Source organism: Nicotiana attenuata, unplaced genomic scaffold (assembly GCF_001879085.1).
Source record: "Nicotiana attenuata strain UT unplaced genomic scaffold, NIATTr2, whole genome shotgun sequence".
NCBI lineage: Eukaryota > Viridiplantae > Streptophyta > Magnoliopsida > Solanales > Solanaceae > Nicotiana > Nicotiana attenuata.
The window spans coordinates 33,516-48,620 of NW_017675693.1; the positions used below are offsets into that span (position 1 = coordinate 33,516).

The 15,105-nt window shown below is 35.9% G+C and overlaps 1 long non-coding RNA gene across 3 annotated transcripts; it reads right to left on the reverse strand.

Moving 5' to 3' along the window:
- Positions 1 to 288: 288 nt before the first annotated feature.
- Positions 289 to 10,665, reverse strand: LOC109220339. Of its 3 annotated transcripts, none has more exons than XR_002067068.1 (7): positions 10,492 to 10,665; positions 8,621 to 8,664; positions 8,427 to 8,501; positions 6,169 to 6,224; positions 5,870 to 6,071; positions 5,664 to 5,756; positions 289 to 544 (listed from the first exon to the last, which is right to left on the reverse strand). It is a non-coding gene; the product is annotated as an uncharacterized LOC109220339 (long non-coding RNA). The 3 variants fall into 3 exon arrangements; XR_002067067.1 differs by having other exon boundaries at positions 8,621 to 8,679; XR_002067066.1 differs by lacking the exon at positions 8,621 to 8,664.
- Positions 10,666 to 15,105: the final 4,440 nt, after the last annotated feature.

Consider the following 15,105-nt stretch of genomic DNA (forward strand, 5'->3'; position numbering starts at 1 on the left):
TTAAAATAGCCATAGTATCCCTTCTGAAAACACCTTTGTTTGTCGTTTTAGCGTCCATTTTAATGGCTAATATGTCTAACTAAATTGCCACTAAAAATCAATATCTTTAACGGCAATTATTTTCCAACAATTATAATGGCCGCAATACCCTTGTGAAAATATCTTAATTTGCCCTTTTATCGTTCATTTTATAGCTAGAATATCCAACTAAATTAGCGCTAATAGTCAAAAGAGGTAACAACAATAATTTTGCCACCATTAATAATAGTTACTACATCATCCAGTTAATGACCCAAATAAGAAAATATATTAATAGTAATTCAAAAAATATATATCTTATTAAATCTTAACAAACAAAAAGAAGTACTAATCAAAAATATTAATGTCACAGTAACTTAAAAAATAAACTTATATTGTTTGAACTAAATAGCTAATATCATTATATAAGTAATCCAGACGAATGATGGTCTTCAAATGATTTTGCAACTTTTCATCATTTTGAAATCTTTCTCCCACTAAATTATCGAACATCATATTGTATAACCTGAAATTATCAAAAATAACAGTGTCAAAAGATAAAATATAATATGAAAAAATATCTTGAATATTCCATCATTGTCAGATTCTTTATTAGCCAACTCCCTCACCTAACATCTATAAGCAGAAACAACTCTATAGATTAATATGCGAACAAAAAAAATGTAGTCATCAAACAATTAAAGAGAGTTTCTTTCTTTATTATGATAGAGAAGAAAAATTCAAAAGCACAGTATTAGCTTGGAGAAGTAAAAAGAAGCTGCACACCTTCTTTTCCTTAAACATGGATACTAGATTATGCTTACATGCTATTAATGAATCTCCCAAATAGGTGACAGAAAATTATACACATTAACCTCGACAAAACCTTAGGCATAATCATATTGTATGTGTCACAAATAGTTAAAATTAAATTTCTCTAGAAACTATAGCTAACTTAACAATAGAAAATAACTATAACTCCAAGACTGAGTCCTATGGACCATTGCAACATGATACTTATGAAACCTTCATACGACAAATATGAAGCTAAGTGTCACGACCCACAAGCCGCTGAATACTCTCTTAAATATTCCCAAAAACACCACATTCCAAAACACCTTACTCTAAAGAACTTCCTGCGAATCTAAATCCGTTACCTTTATCTTCCTGATACTAATACATAGAATCCCATAATTAACATAGAAATACCACAAGTCTTGAACTCTTCCAATGAAAACTCGGTTTCTAACCACATATACGACTTTGAGATACCCAATTGCTACATGAAGCATCTTGAACACATTAGAGCCATTTTCGAGAGTCATTCACTCTATTCATACTGCACTTAACCCGATCAACAGAACCGAACAACCAGCGCCTCATTGGCACTTCTGACACTGCAGCACATAACCTTTCCTTAGTCAAAATTTCCTTTACTCGAGCCATCCTCGGGCTCAATCCCGCAACCAGAACTGATTCACCACACGCCTCAAATCGGAACCAACATAGCACATAACCGAGCAATCAGCTAATCAATAGCAAACTCTCCACTTGGCTCGAAGCCATAGATCAGAATGCACTCAATAACTCATAACACTTATACTCTATTGATGCCACAATACCATAGTGAGATTAAACTCAAATCCTTTGTAAGCTTGTGTAAACACAAATCATCTAGTACTTTAAATCTTTGGCAAATCTCGCAACAGTTAAGCCCACTCTCTTAAGCGACCCAAACTTTCAAATTTCAGCACTTACATTTCACTTGCACATGAGATCTTCTAACAATCACATAAGGGTCACACAACCCCAGAACTCTTCGCAGGAGATAACCCGCTTGCTTTGCCTTCAGTTAACATTTTTGTATACCTTCCGCCGTCATAAACCGTACGCAGTCACTTAGATACATCTCGAAGTACTAACATACTCGTCACATAGCTATCCAGCCGTCACTTCCACTAATAGGAACAATACCGAACATATAGGTTCAAAACACTTGCTCATACAATCAGCACCTCAGTGCTCAAGCCATAGGCAAAGATCCGGCCTCAAGTCCTCCAGACTGGCCCAGCATCAACTCACAGAGATCACATCTCGCCCCTCGATCAGGGAATCACAGCCATCAAGGCACATCTGATACTGAGTGCTCATGCGCGCATACGAACGCGTGGAAGGAATTTCAAGAGTTACTTTTCAAGCTGAATCAAGGACGCACGATGAGAATTCCAAGAATGTGAAGTTTTCCTAAAGGTTCTGCAGCCTCTCGAGGATAAATATAGACGTCTCTGTACCTATCCGCGAGACTCTACTAATCCCCTCGCGTTCGCGAAGAAGGATTTGGCTTCTGGGATTTTGTTCTTTGCGTTCGCGAAGTGAGCCTCGCGTTCGCGAAGAAGAAGAAATTCTGTTGTGCAGGTCTTACTTCGGAGGCTCGTATCTCTCAATCTACAATGAATTTTGAGATGATTCAAAAACAAAAGTTGTAGCCCTTTGAATCTAGTTTCCAGAAACATATTATAATAGTTATTTGGACATCTGCAGCAAAAGTTATTGCCATTATACTAGAGGCTGTCCGAGAAGAGTTTGAAAAATGATTTTTGGAAATTTTGTTCTTCGCGAACGCGAGAGGAGGACCGCGAACGCGAAGAACAAATCCCTGGCAGTAGAATAAAGTCCAAACTCGTCTCACTCTTCCATTTTTGGACCAAGGGAGCTCGGGTGAGGCGATTTTTCGAGAGATTTTCAAGAAAAACATCGGGGTAAGTGTTCTTAACTCAATTTTGGTTAGATTACCCGAATCCATTGTTATTTAACATGTAATTGGTGATTTTGAGTTGGAAAAGTTAGAAAACCCTCTTGGATATATTTGAGGATTTGAGCGTCGAAATGTTATCGAAAATTAGTAATTTTGGTATGGTTAGACTCGTGGTTGAATGGGTTATCGGATTTTGTGAGTTTCGTCGGATTTCGAGAAGTGGGCCCGGGGCTCGGGTTTTGCTAATTTCGGAATTTTTATATTTTTCGATTGTTTTCGCTTGGGCTTTGTTCCCTTAGCATATTGTGACGTATTCGTTCTGGTTTTTGTCAAATTTGACGCGCGAGGAGGCCGATTTGAGAGACAAGGGCATAGCGAGCTAGAGCTTTGGCCGGTTTGAGGTGAGTAATGATTGTAAATGATATCCTGAGGGCTTGAAACCCCGTATTTGCACATCGTAGTGTTATATTGTGACTTGCACGCCGGATAGCGAGCGTGGGGTAGAGCACCGTTGGGGATTGTGACTTGGTCCGTCCCGATTGATGAATTTATTACGTATTTGACTGAAATTTACTTGTTATCATCATAATTTGGGCTGATTTCCATGTTTGGGTTTCGTGCCAGCTATTTGAACCCTTCGGGGATTGTTGTTGATATTTTTTCACTGTTTTGATTTTATACCTGAACTTAGTCATGTATTTTCCACTGTTTTTTTAAGACTCAGCCAAGTTTATTTTGCTTTAACACTTGAAATGATATTTCCAATAATATTTGGGCTGAGCATCATATTTTACTGTTGCCCTAGTGGCTTATGTGATTTTTGACTGAGTAAGGCCGAGGGCCTGTATTGTGAGGATACTTTTGGATCGGGCTGCACGCCGCAGCAGTGAGATATTGATTTGATATGAGGCCTAGGGCCTAGATTTGATGCCACGAGATGGCTTGATATTGCGCTTGGGCCGTAAGGGGCCCCTCCCGGGGTCTGCACACCCCCAGTGAGCGCCGTCGAAGATATATGGATCGGGCTGCACGCCGCAGCGGTACTGGTACTGTTCTATGTGTTTACTTTATTTCATTTGTCTGCCATTATCTGTTGTCTGTACTATTTCATGCAATACCTACCTGATTGCCTGGCATTATCTGAAAACTGAGTGTTGTGCCCGAGGGGCGAATTTCTGTGCTTATCTGCACTATTGTTTGCATTCAATTGCGTAACCGCTGAAAAAGTTATTTCCAAAAGAGGTTTAAACTGAGCCAAGATGTTTTCTAAGGATTTCACAGCTTCACTATTTTCTAAAAAGGGTTTTACACTGCTCTATACAGCATGACGGTTTGTTTTGCGTGATTTCTTACTGCTCAGTTATTATTTACCTTTATTACTCACTAAGTTGGAGTACTCACTTTACTCCCTGCACCTCGTGTGCAGATGCGGGTATTTATTCACCCAGTAGCGGGTTTTGGCCGATTGGAGGCAGAGCTATAGGAGTTTAGCGAGGTGACTGCCAGCGTTCGCAGCACCGCTTCTCTCTCTGTTGTTCATTATTCTTGTTCAGTGTATTTTTAGACCTTGTAGTTGTATTTACACTCTTATAGATGCTCGTGACTTGTGACATCCCGATTAGGGCTGTGTTGGGTTGTACTTCCGCTAATTAATATTATTAAATCAAATTTAGACTGCTTATTCATGTTTAACTATTTTTTTTGAAAAGGCGATATGGGTTAGTAGGCTAGCCTTGTCTTCACGAGAGGCGCCATCACGACCAGAGCGAGGATTTGGGTCGTGACACTAAGTCCAAACTTAAGACCTACTACATGACGTAAAACTTGTTAGCGAGTAGAGATGAGCTACATGAATCTTCTATATCAATAATAATCTCAACTAGTTGATCTTTTAAGAAAATCTATCTCAAAACCAAATTTGCCACTGTACCCACAAAATTTATCTTTCTAATCTAAATGGTGAAGAAATCAAGCACTTACAAGTAACTGAATATCTTCCACTCTACAGAAGATCTAGCCCTTGCTTAATACTTATCTTTCGTCAGATAGGATTAGAGGAAAAATGTTGGACTGATAACTGTCGTGGAACAAATATTTTAATAAGAGAGATCAAAAGTAATTGACCATCTTAAGTGGGATTCTTTCCAAATCCTCATAGATGAGTGACAAGACAGGATCTTTAAACTATCCTTCGGCATTTGAAATCTCCGATTTTTACCAATCCACCAAATCAAACTTTTGAAATCCTCTTTTGCTAAAGAACTCAAACTTCAATCAGAATGAATATTATTTTTCGAAAGGTAACAAGTAGAATGAATCTTTAGACAGTTTCAAATATAAAAGCAATAACTAGAGAGTCTCAATTTAAGTAATAAAGCATGGAATAATCGAGCAGCGCATCTGCTAGTAAGGATGGTTGCACTCACTTAAAAAGGAATCAACCAAGAAATAAGATGAAGATCACAGGCAACAGACTATATTTATCATTAGAAATAGTGGACAAAGTGCAATTAACACAACCACCACCAACACTCATTTTGTCATATTCTCCATTACAACATGCATTCTTCTCCACTTCACTCGCTACAAGGTTCAAATCAATTTCCATTAAATCTAGAAAAGTTGGTTTTTGTTTGGTTGGGTTTTCTTTATTCTTAGTTTAACATTACACTCCAACAAAACAAAAAAATAGCGAAAAAGCATATTAAAGGTTGAGAGGAGAGTAATCAAGCAGATTAATGATGTCCATTTAACTGAAAAAATAAATCATATTACACATATAATCACAATCAAGAAAAATGTTGCTTTCAAAATGATTCACTACTATATATCAGACATACATGACAAAAAATATTTAAAATATTATAGCTTATAATTTTTACAAGTTTACCTGCTCATTCATCAATGTAACAATACTTTGGGATCCTCCTGTGTGAGGCCTCATTTGCTTGGCCTTATTGTTTCTATTTGCTTGGGTACGTCTCTATCATTGAAATATTAAAATGACATTTTATAAATTTTAAATAAAATTTGAGCATAATTAAAATGAAAACGCTATGAAAATGAGCAGACTAGGAGAATTTTCAAGGTTAATACCTTATCTTTATCAGAAAGCCAATAACAGACAAGACCACTCCATTGATCCCTCGGTATACGATTTGGTCTATTTTTTAGCAAAGTCTTTAGTTTTGTATTTTCGCGTATACTCATCTTTTAAATCGCATTTGTAATCTTTCCATTTCTTTCCTAGTGACTTTAAGATCCACGCTTCTCCACGTTTTGGGATAGAGAACTTCTTCTGGAAAAAATAAAAGCCAACATTTAGAAAATAACATCATGTATAAAAGATTGACCATGTTCACAAAATAATAATAATTATGATAACTACTTCATACCCTCATAAAATCCACAAATTTCTTCTTCTCCTCATTGTCAAAATTTCTCCAAATATCTACATATAGAGGTGTTAGTTCTTGAATTCTGGCAATAATTTCTAGAAAGCTAGCAAGTTTTCGGCCCTTTTTTTTAATAGCTTAGTTACGATTATCAAACGACACATCAATTATCTTTTCCAACGGAAGTTTCCAAATATCTTTTAGTAAAGTAGGCCCGCGAACCTTTTTTGCTTCTAAATTACCTAGAATGGAAAAGATTTGAATCATATGATATAATTAGAAACAAAGGCTGCAGTCAACTGAATCAGCTGAAAACTGAAAACTGAAAATTTCATTTGCACTTCATTAAGAGCCTCAAACATTTGTGCCAATGCTATAGTAAAACTAGCATCTTACAGTCTGCATTTTTTAGACATAGCCTTAGGTTGAGATTTGCAGTTTTCTTTTGCACTTCATTATGAGAACTAGCTACTGTGAAAATATTCCTGTAGAATGTCATCCTGCAGTTTAAGCAAAATATTGTTTAGGATAATACATAACATGTAGTGCCTCTCGTATCTCTTTATTTTTGTTGGGGTGCATCTTTGAGGTCTTATAGTTTTCAATTAATTTGACACCAAATTTTGTGATTCCAAGATATTGGTCTGAATGCATCACATATTGCTATATTTCTTTGTTCTTATCTCCAAAAGATGTGCTCTCATATTTTGGCATCGTGTTAACATATCAGTCCTACGTTACAAGGAATCCAACTGGATCACGGCACTACTTTGGGCAGTCTTGCTGGTATGTTTAAGAAGGTATCCCTACCTTATTCTTATATACAAAATAATTTTACCAACAATATACTTTTAGTTTAGATGATGATTGTCCTTCAAGGTAGCCCGATTTACCTGATGGATAAGCATACATTCCATACAAGGACATAAAAAAAATTCTCCAACTTGTTTCTCAGAAAAGGTGTGGTTTAAAAAATCATCTACTCCGTCCAAGTATTTTTTAATAACTCTGTCACAATACATCCATCTTTTACTTCTAAGAATATTCATGACATTCAAGATATTCTTTTCTTTTCTGCAATTATTATAAGAGTAAAAAATACATTAGTAAGAAATTCTTAGTGCATTAAGAAATGAGGAAGAAACGAACAAGATAAAGATAGTTGAGGTTGATTCTATCATAAATAACTAAATGTAAATAACAAATGCATATAACGCCTTTAAATTGATTTAAGAATAACAAATTAGAATGAGTTATTCATTCAAACAAAGGATTAAACTGCAAAATCCACATCCATATTACCAGCAAGGATAGAACTCACAGAGAAAACAAACTGATTTTAGTAACAAGAATCTAATAACTAAAACAACAGGGAAAAAATAGCTTGGTGTTTGGGAAGTATATTGAAACAAGCAAGAATAAAACAAGCATGGACTCTTAAAAGATTCATTAGGACAGATAAGCATAGTAGATGCCTTTGCATTAGAAGAATTTATAAAAATAAAACTTAAATTCTCTTGCTACACATGTAATTCAGTTAAATAAGAGTTTTGTTCAAGAATATCACTTCTAATTCAAAAAGTGAGACACTTCAGGCTGCTAACTTAGGTTCGACATTTTGGACATGAAACAGAATTCTAGTTTTTAATTCAAAAACAACGACAGAACCTATGAGCATGATACGTGAGACATAAGAAAACAGAATTAAATTAGCATCGATATTACTGACTTACGGTAGGTGAACTTAACAAAAAAAAACTTATCAATCAAGCTGCCAAAGTTTAATATTTAAACGAATATATTTAAAATTGATCATTTCTTTTCTTAACAAGTATCATATCTTAAAAAACATTCTCCTAGCATATCAACCATTAAGTAACACTTTTATAATTTAAAGTGCAAAAGGCAAAACTAGAATTAACAATATTAAGTAACACGAAGAGCTCTCGAAAGCTAACGAATTGAATTGTTCATGTCCACTTAAATCCATAATTCAAATAGAATTACTTTACGCTTAAATTAACATAATTTTCTTTAAGTATAGTCTGCTATGAATAACTTATAGTAGTCGAAAGTAAACATATAGTAATAGGGAAAACAAAAGAATCAACTCATTCAATTGCCCGCCAATTTAACAACATCCGAAGATCACAAATCATAATAGCTAACACAAAAAAAATATTATCTATACAAATCACAAACTGTTGTAGTTGTACATCACAAATTACAAATCGGCTTAGGCTCAAGTATTTGGGTACCTGGTAAGTAGAATACTTTGACGATGAAGATAAGAAAGTGAAGGAGAAGAACAATATCAGTAACAATCTCGAAACCTACATAAAAAGATAAGACTGAGAGTTAAATAACATTGATGCCTCAATAACTTTTTAAAGCAACAGTAAAGAAAATTAGATATTTAACTGGTTTCCTCCTTGTATGCTTAAATCTTTACCTTAAGAAAAAGATATGCTCAAATTGATTATCTACAAGCCTTTCCTTCAAATGGTAAAGCTAAAATCAAAATATTATTTTAGTAGAATGCAATATTTTTCTATTCGAACATTGCTAAATTTAAAGGTAGGATCACTGCATATACAGAAATATAAGAAATCTCTTATAGCCGGCTTTAGCAATATATCTCATAGAAGTTTCTAGCTTGTAATTAACTAAATCTAAAAGTTCAAGCAATTGCAATCCCAGTTTCTCAGCACAAAAATGCTAAGAGCTATATAACAAGCACATCGGATGTGCTAAAGTTTAGGTTAAACTTTAAAGTGAATAAGCATATGAAAACTTCGCACATCAAACAGACGACATGGACTATCAAGAACGGAAAAAATTTCCTGATACATGTCCCTAAACCATATCAAGCACTCACTCGGATGATTTCAACAAATCGAAAAGAAACCAAACTATATATGTGAAAAGACAACTGTTTTAATTGAGTTTAAATAAACTTTTGAACTCAATTCAACAGAACATGAACATCAAACATAATAGTTTTCTTATTAATCTAATAAGAAATAACAATTCTAAGAACAACTTAATAATACAAGAGTGAAAATATTTGCCCGATCAATTTAAATCAAGAAGTAAACAACATACGCAACGCAAAAGTTTTTATATCATTATGATGTTGGAGTTTTATAATTTAAATCTACCGCGAGCTCACATCAATTTTCTTAAATAGTTAATCAGGTAATCTCAAGGGCAAAATACTCACCTAACCAAAAACTAAAAAAATAGTCTTCTCCAAAAATATAACTACATTAAGAAATTACCTCAAATACTCAATAAATCATCTTCTTAATACATAAATCCATTGCACACAAGTTTAAGAAATATCATCAGAAATTATCCAAGAAACACTTCTCAAAACTTGAATTACATCAACTTTATTATTTGAACCAGAGAAGAAGGAATACCAAAGAAGATGCGCAAGTAGTACTAGTTTTATCGCAGTCAATATAGGTGGGTGTCCCTTAGGTTTATAAAATCTCAAAAACTCACATGATTTTTTTATATTAAAACACAGGTAATTTTTCTTTTCAATTTTAGATTTGCTAAAATAAATAGCGTGTTCATATTCAGCCTCTTCCTCCTGATACAATAACAAAAGCTCTGGCAGATGAATGCTTTTCTAAAATATATATTACAGAAAAAAGAAGAAAAAAACTTATTCTACTGCACCAACTTTTCTAAAAATCTCAACAAATAGAGATCTAGAATATAGAAATAGTGAAGTTGAATCACTAAATTCATAATTCAATATAGAAACCTATGCTATAAAATCAATTATGTTGCAACAATCACTAAGTGGTATGATTTGATTATTGGAAAAACAGTTTCATAGATTCTTGAAGCTAGATAATTATATATACCAACAATACCAAATTAGAAAAAATACTAAAAAATTCTCATTCAAGAATTAAATCTGCGGCAATGAAAATCCAACAACCAGCAATTACAAATTTTCATCAACCAAATTAGAAGTTTCAGGGCGACGGTCTGGGAACTGAGTGTAATGGTTATCCGAGGTGCGAGGAGTAGCCGGCCGATTTGGGTTTTGTTAAATTTATTGAATTGTTTTGTCAGAGAACGTAATTGCTATCGCTCAAAGGTGCGGTCATGTAGTTATTGAGATTGGAGATAAAAATTATTGAAAATCATCAACAAAGTAACCAAAAAACAAAAACGAAGTCATCATATTCGTTGGCTTTTGGAATCTGATGATATTCAAATTTTGTTTTTGTACCATCCACAGACTCTAATATAAGTCAATCCACATGATAGTAGGACTTAAAGACAAATAAAGATACTTACCAACAAGTTTGATGGTGGACGACAATTTTGTTGCCCATGGGGATTTGGAGAGCCTGCCGTAATAATATTTTTTCTTTAATCCTAATTTCTGGGGATGAGGGGGCTCTCGGTATGAGAGGGTTTGAGAGGGTATATTAACGTTTGCGCGGGAGAGGATTTAGAGGAAAAATTAGAAATCGGAGGGAATACCAAAAGTAAATATTTACCGATTAATATCCATTGGCCGCTAATATTTGCCTTCCGTGAATAGATTAACGGCAATTAATTTATTGCCGCTAAATAATTGCCGCAAAAGCCGCTTTTTGTTGTAGTGCGGGTGGTACGCCTACCACGAGATATAATGAAATGGGAGCGGGTGGTACGCCTACCACAAGATATAATGAAATGGGAGCGGGTGGTACGCCTACCACGAGATATAATAAAATGGGAGCGGGTGGTACGCCTACCACAAGATATGAGAAATGGGATCGGGTTGCACGCCTGCAACAAGTTGTGAACCGAGAGTGAAATCTGCCTTTGTTTTTCCTTGTTCTTGTTAGAAGTTAAATTTTGGTTTCCTGATAATTCTCTTAAGATTTTGTTTTATCTGTTATTTCCTGAAGCATGTTCCCCCCTCCCATCTTTATTTGTTTATTTCTGCTTTACTTTTCGCTGTATATCATATAATTTTACAGGTTTATTTGGTGGTCTGGTCCTAGCCTCGTCACTACTTCGCCGAGGTTAGGCTAGACATTTACCAGCACATGGGGTCGGTTGTGCTGATACTACACTCTGCACTCTTTTGTGCAGACCCCAGTGTTGTAGACTTCGGACCGTAGGTTGGAGGCTATTTTCAGTTCACGCGGAGATCCAAGGTAGACCTGCAGGCGTCCGCAGGCCCTAGCGTTTCCTCTATCCTTATTTCCTGTTTCATTTTCCTTATATTCAGAAACAGTGTACTGCTATTTTCTTCAGACTTTGTATGTAGTAAATCTTAGACCGTCTGTAATACTGTGACACCAGTTCTGGGTAGTCGAGGTTCAAACAGTTGTATTAGAAATTCATGTTCAGATAGCTTATGGCTCCTTTCTTCCGCTTATGTTAAATTCCGCTGTATAAATGTTATTATTATTATTAAAATTGCTAATGAATACAAAATGAGTAAAAAGGGTAAATTGTGAAATTATTGGCTTGCCTAGCTCGTACTAGTAGGCGCCATCACGACTCCCAAGGGTGGGAATCTGGGTCGTGACAGTAAATTATACACATAATATGAGACAGTTTATGAGATTTTCTTTATTGCAAAGATAGAAATTATTTTTTCACAAGAAAAGAAGGTTATCTTTTTACCGTTTTAAGAATTAAGCGTACGAATTTTACTCTTTATATGAGATTAGGAAAATTAGAAGTTAAGAAAATATGTTTTTTTTTAACATGGATATTTAATAAAATAATAGTGAATGTATTAATTTTATATGGTACCAAGTGACCATGTTAGTGAGGTGTATAAAGTGTATTAAAAATAAGTAGAATTTTAAGTAAGTTGTGATAATTCTTAATTAGGTGGATAATTGGATTAATTAATGATTTTTGTGCGAAATTAATTAGTAGTTATCCAATTTTGGATATATTTTGAGCCCCCCATGTGGCAGCCTTACATCATTAAGTGATGACTCTTCATTTTAGACAAATCCGTAAAATGCAAAAAAATTAGTTCCTTTAAGATTCTATAAGTTGGTATCCTTGTGGAGATCTCTACATTACCTAGTATAACTAAGAATTCTTGAGATTTTCAATACTATGTCCATGTGATTATGTGAAAAATCTACTTTCAAAGCTATAGACTTCAAGATCCTGTAAGGATAAAAGGACTTATTCTATTAAGTGTTTGCAATTATGGTAGTTATTTTAATGTATTGGATAGAATATATCAGCTTATAAACACTACGAATAACATATAACATATTGTTCTGCCCAGCATTTGCGGAAATCTGTACAGAAGCTTGGGACCTTTTCTTAAAGTAGTCATGTAATACTACATTAATGTTCAGGTTGAATCTATCTTGGGATAAAAACCTAAATGCTTTCTTTCATGTTAGTAGATGGAATGGAACAAGGATCGTGTGACGACCCAAAGGGTCATCACCTGTTTCCTCATTCATTCTGTGCTTCCGAGGCCTTGAAAACCTCATTTTTACTTGCTTCGATTTGCGTGCGCAGTCCGGGCGCGTAGCCGGAAAGCTTTTATGCTGAAATATGTGAATTCTGTGAAAAATTTGAAGAATTTTGATATTAATATGTTTAAGGTTGACTTCGGTCAACATTTTTGGTAAACGGACCCGGACTCGAGATTGGACGGTCCCGGAAGGTCCGTAGAAAAAATATGGGACTCGGGCATGTGCCCGGAGTCGAATTCCGAGGTCTAGAGCCCGAGAAATGAATTTTTCTGTGAAATTGTTTTTCTGAAATTATTAAGGAAAATAGAAATGAAAATTTATTAAAAGACTGTGGTATCGGGCTCGTATTTTGGTTCCGATGCCCGGTACAAGTCTTATATATTGTTTAAGCGCTTTCTGTAAAGTTTGGTCGAAATCGGACGTCGTTTGACGTGTTTCAGACTATGAGTTCAAAGCTTGAAAGGTTATGAAGTTTAGAAGAAGAATCATGTGTTTTGAGGCTTGATTCAATGATTTTGATGTTATTTTGGCGATTTGATCGCACGAGCAAGTCCGTAGGATATTTTTGAGGTTGTATGCATGTTTTGTTTGGAGCCCCGAGGGCTCGGGTGAGTTTTGGATAGGTGTCGAGTTGCATTTTTGAACTTTGAAAAAAAAAATTGCAGATCAGGTCTGGTATTCTCGCATTTGCGAAAGATTCCTCGCAAATGCGAGACTCGCATTTGCGAGTTCCCCATCGCAAATGCGAGATGGAAGGGTTTCAGCTTGGGTCGCAAATGCGACGCCACTGTTCGCAAATGCGATATGGCCATGATCGCAAATGCGATCGGATGTTCGCAAATGCGAACCTAGTCCACCAGACCTGAGTTCGCAAATGCGATCCCTGTGGTCGCAATTCCCAAGCCTGTGATGTTCGCAAATGCGAACTTACCTTCGCATTTCCCATATCCGAGGCCCAGCAAATTTTATACCTTGTCGAATTTTCACCACTTTTCACCATTCTTTCAAAACCCAAACACCATAGGCGAATTTTCAAGAGCAAACTTCATCCCAAATCACTTGTAAGTTGATTTTTACTCAATTCTTTCCATCTTTAACATCATTAAACATGTTTTCCACTTGAAATCAAAGATTTTCATGGGCGAAATTGGAATTTTTGGGTAGAACCTAGGTTTTCTATAAATTGGGGAGTTGGACCTCGATTTGAGGTCCGATTTCAAAATAAATTATATATTTGAACTCGTGGGGGAATGGGTAACCAGATTTTGGTTCGAACCTCGAGTTTTGACCACGTGGGCCCGGGGGCGATTTTGGAATTTTTGGGAAAAACTTGGGAAACTCATTTTTATGCATTCAAATGGATTCATATAATGTTTATTAAAGTAATCGAGCAATTTGTGATTAGATTCGAGCGAATTGGAGGTGGAACCGCGAGGTAAAGCAATAGTTGGATTAAGTGGATTTCAAGGCTTTGAGGTAAGTGTTTGGTTTAACCCTAGCTTGAGGGAATAGGAGTTGAATCTTGTTGTTAATTGCTATGTGATCGAGTATGATGTATAGGCATGGTGACGAGTATCTATACATTGGTGTCTAGCATGACCGTGAGTCCTTATGATGTGATTATCATGATTTGGTTGTGAACTCCGTGTTTATTGGAGGATTTCTAGCTGTTGTGAATAACATGTGAACGGTAATATGATCACTTGATTCCTGGGAGCATTGGCTCGAATTGTGATACGAATATTGAAAGTATACGAAAAGACTTGATTCTTTGGAGCGTTGGCTCAAAATAGTAAAGTGAATTAAAAGATAAGGAAAGTAAGAAAGAGAAAGCGTTGTTGATTATTCCCTTGCCGGGATGTTTGGTTGCATTTGTTGAATTCATTCCCTTGCCGGGATGTTTGTCAAATATTTGCTTATTTTTATGCCCCTTTATTGTGACTGTTGTTTGGGGGAGTCGGGCTGTTAAATGATATTGAGGATCGGGTTGCGCGCCGCAACAATGATATTGAGGATCGGGTTCACGCCGCAACAATAAAATGTGAGGATCGGGTTGCGCGCCGCAACAATGGTACATGATAAATGATATGGGTCGGGTTGCACGCCGCAACAGTGGTATTTGTGGAGCGGGTTGCACGCCGCAACAATAGTAATTATGGAGCGGGTTGCACGCCGCAACAGTTATTGAGGCTATGTGTTTGTATTTGAGTATTGATTCTTTATTCTTTGTGAACCTACGCTGTTTTTTAGTTGTTACTCTGGATTGTTGTTAATATTGTATCCCCCCTTAGCATGTTTCCCCTCCCATGTTGTTAATTGCCTTGTATTCGATTTCCGCTGTATATTTATGACTGCACAGGTTTATGTGGTGTCCGGTCTAGCCTCGTCACTACTTCGCCGGGGTTAGACTAGACACTTACCAGCACATGGGGTCGGTTGTGCTGATGCTACACTTCTG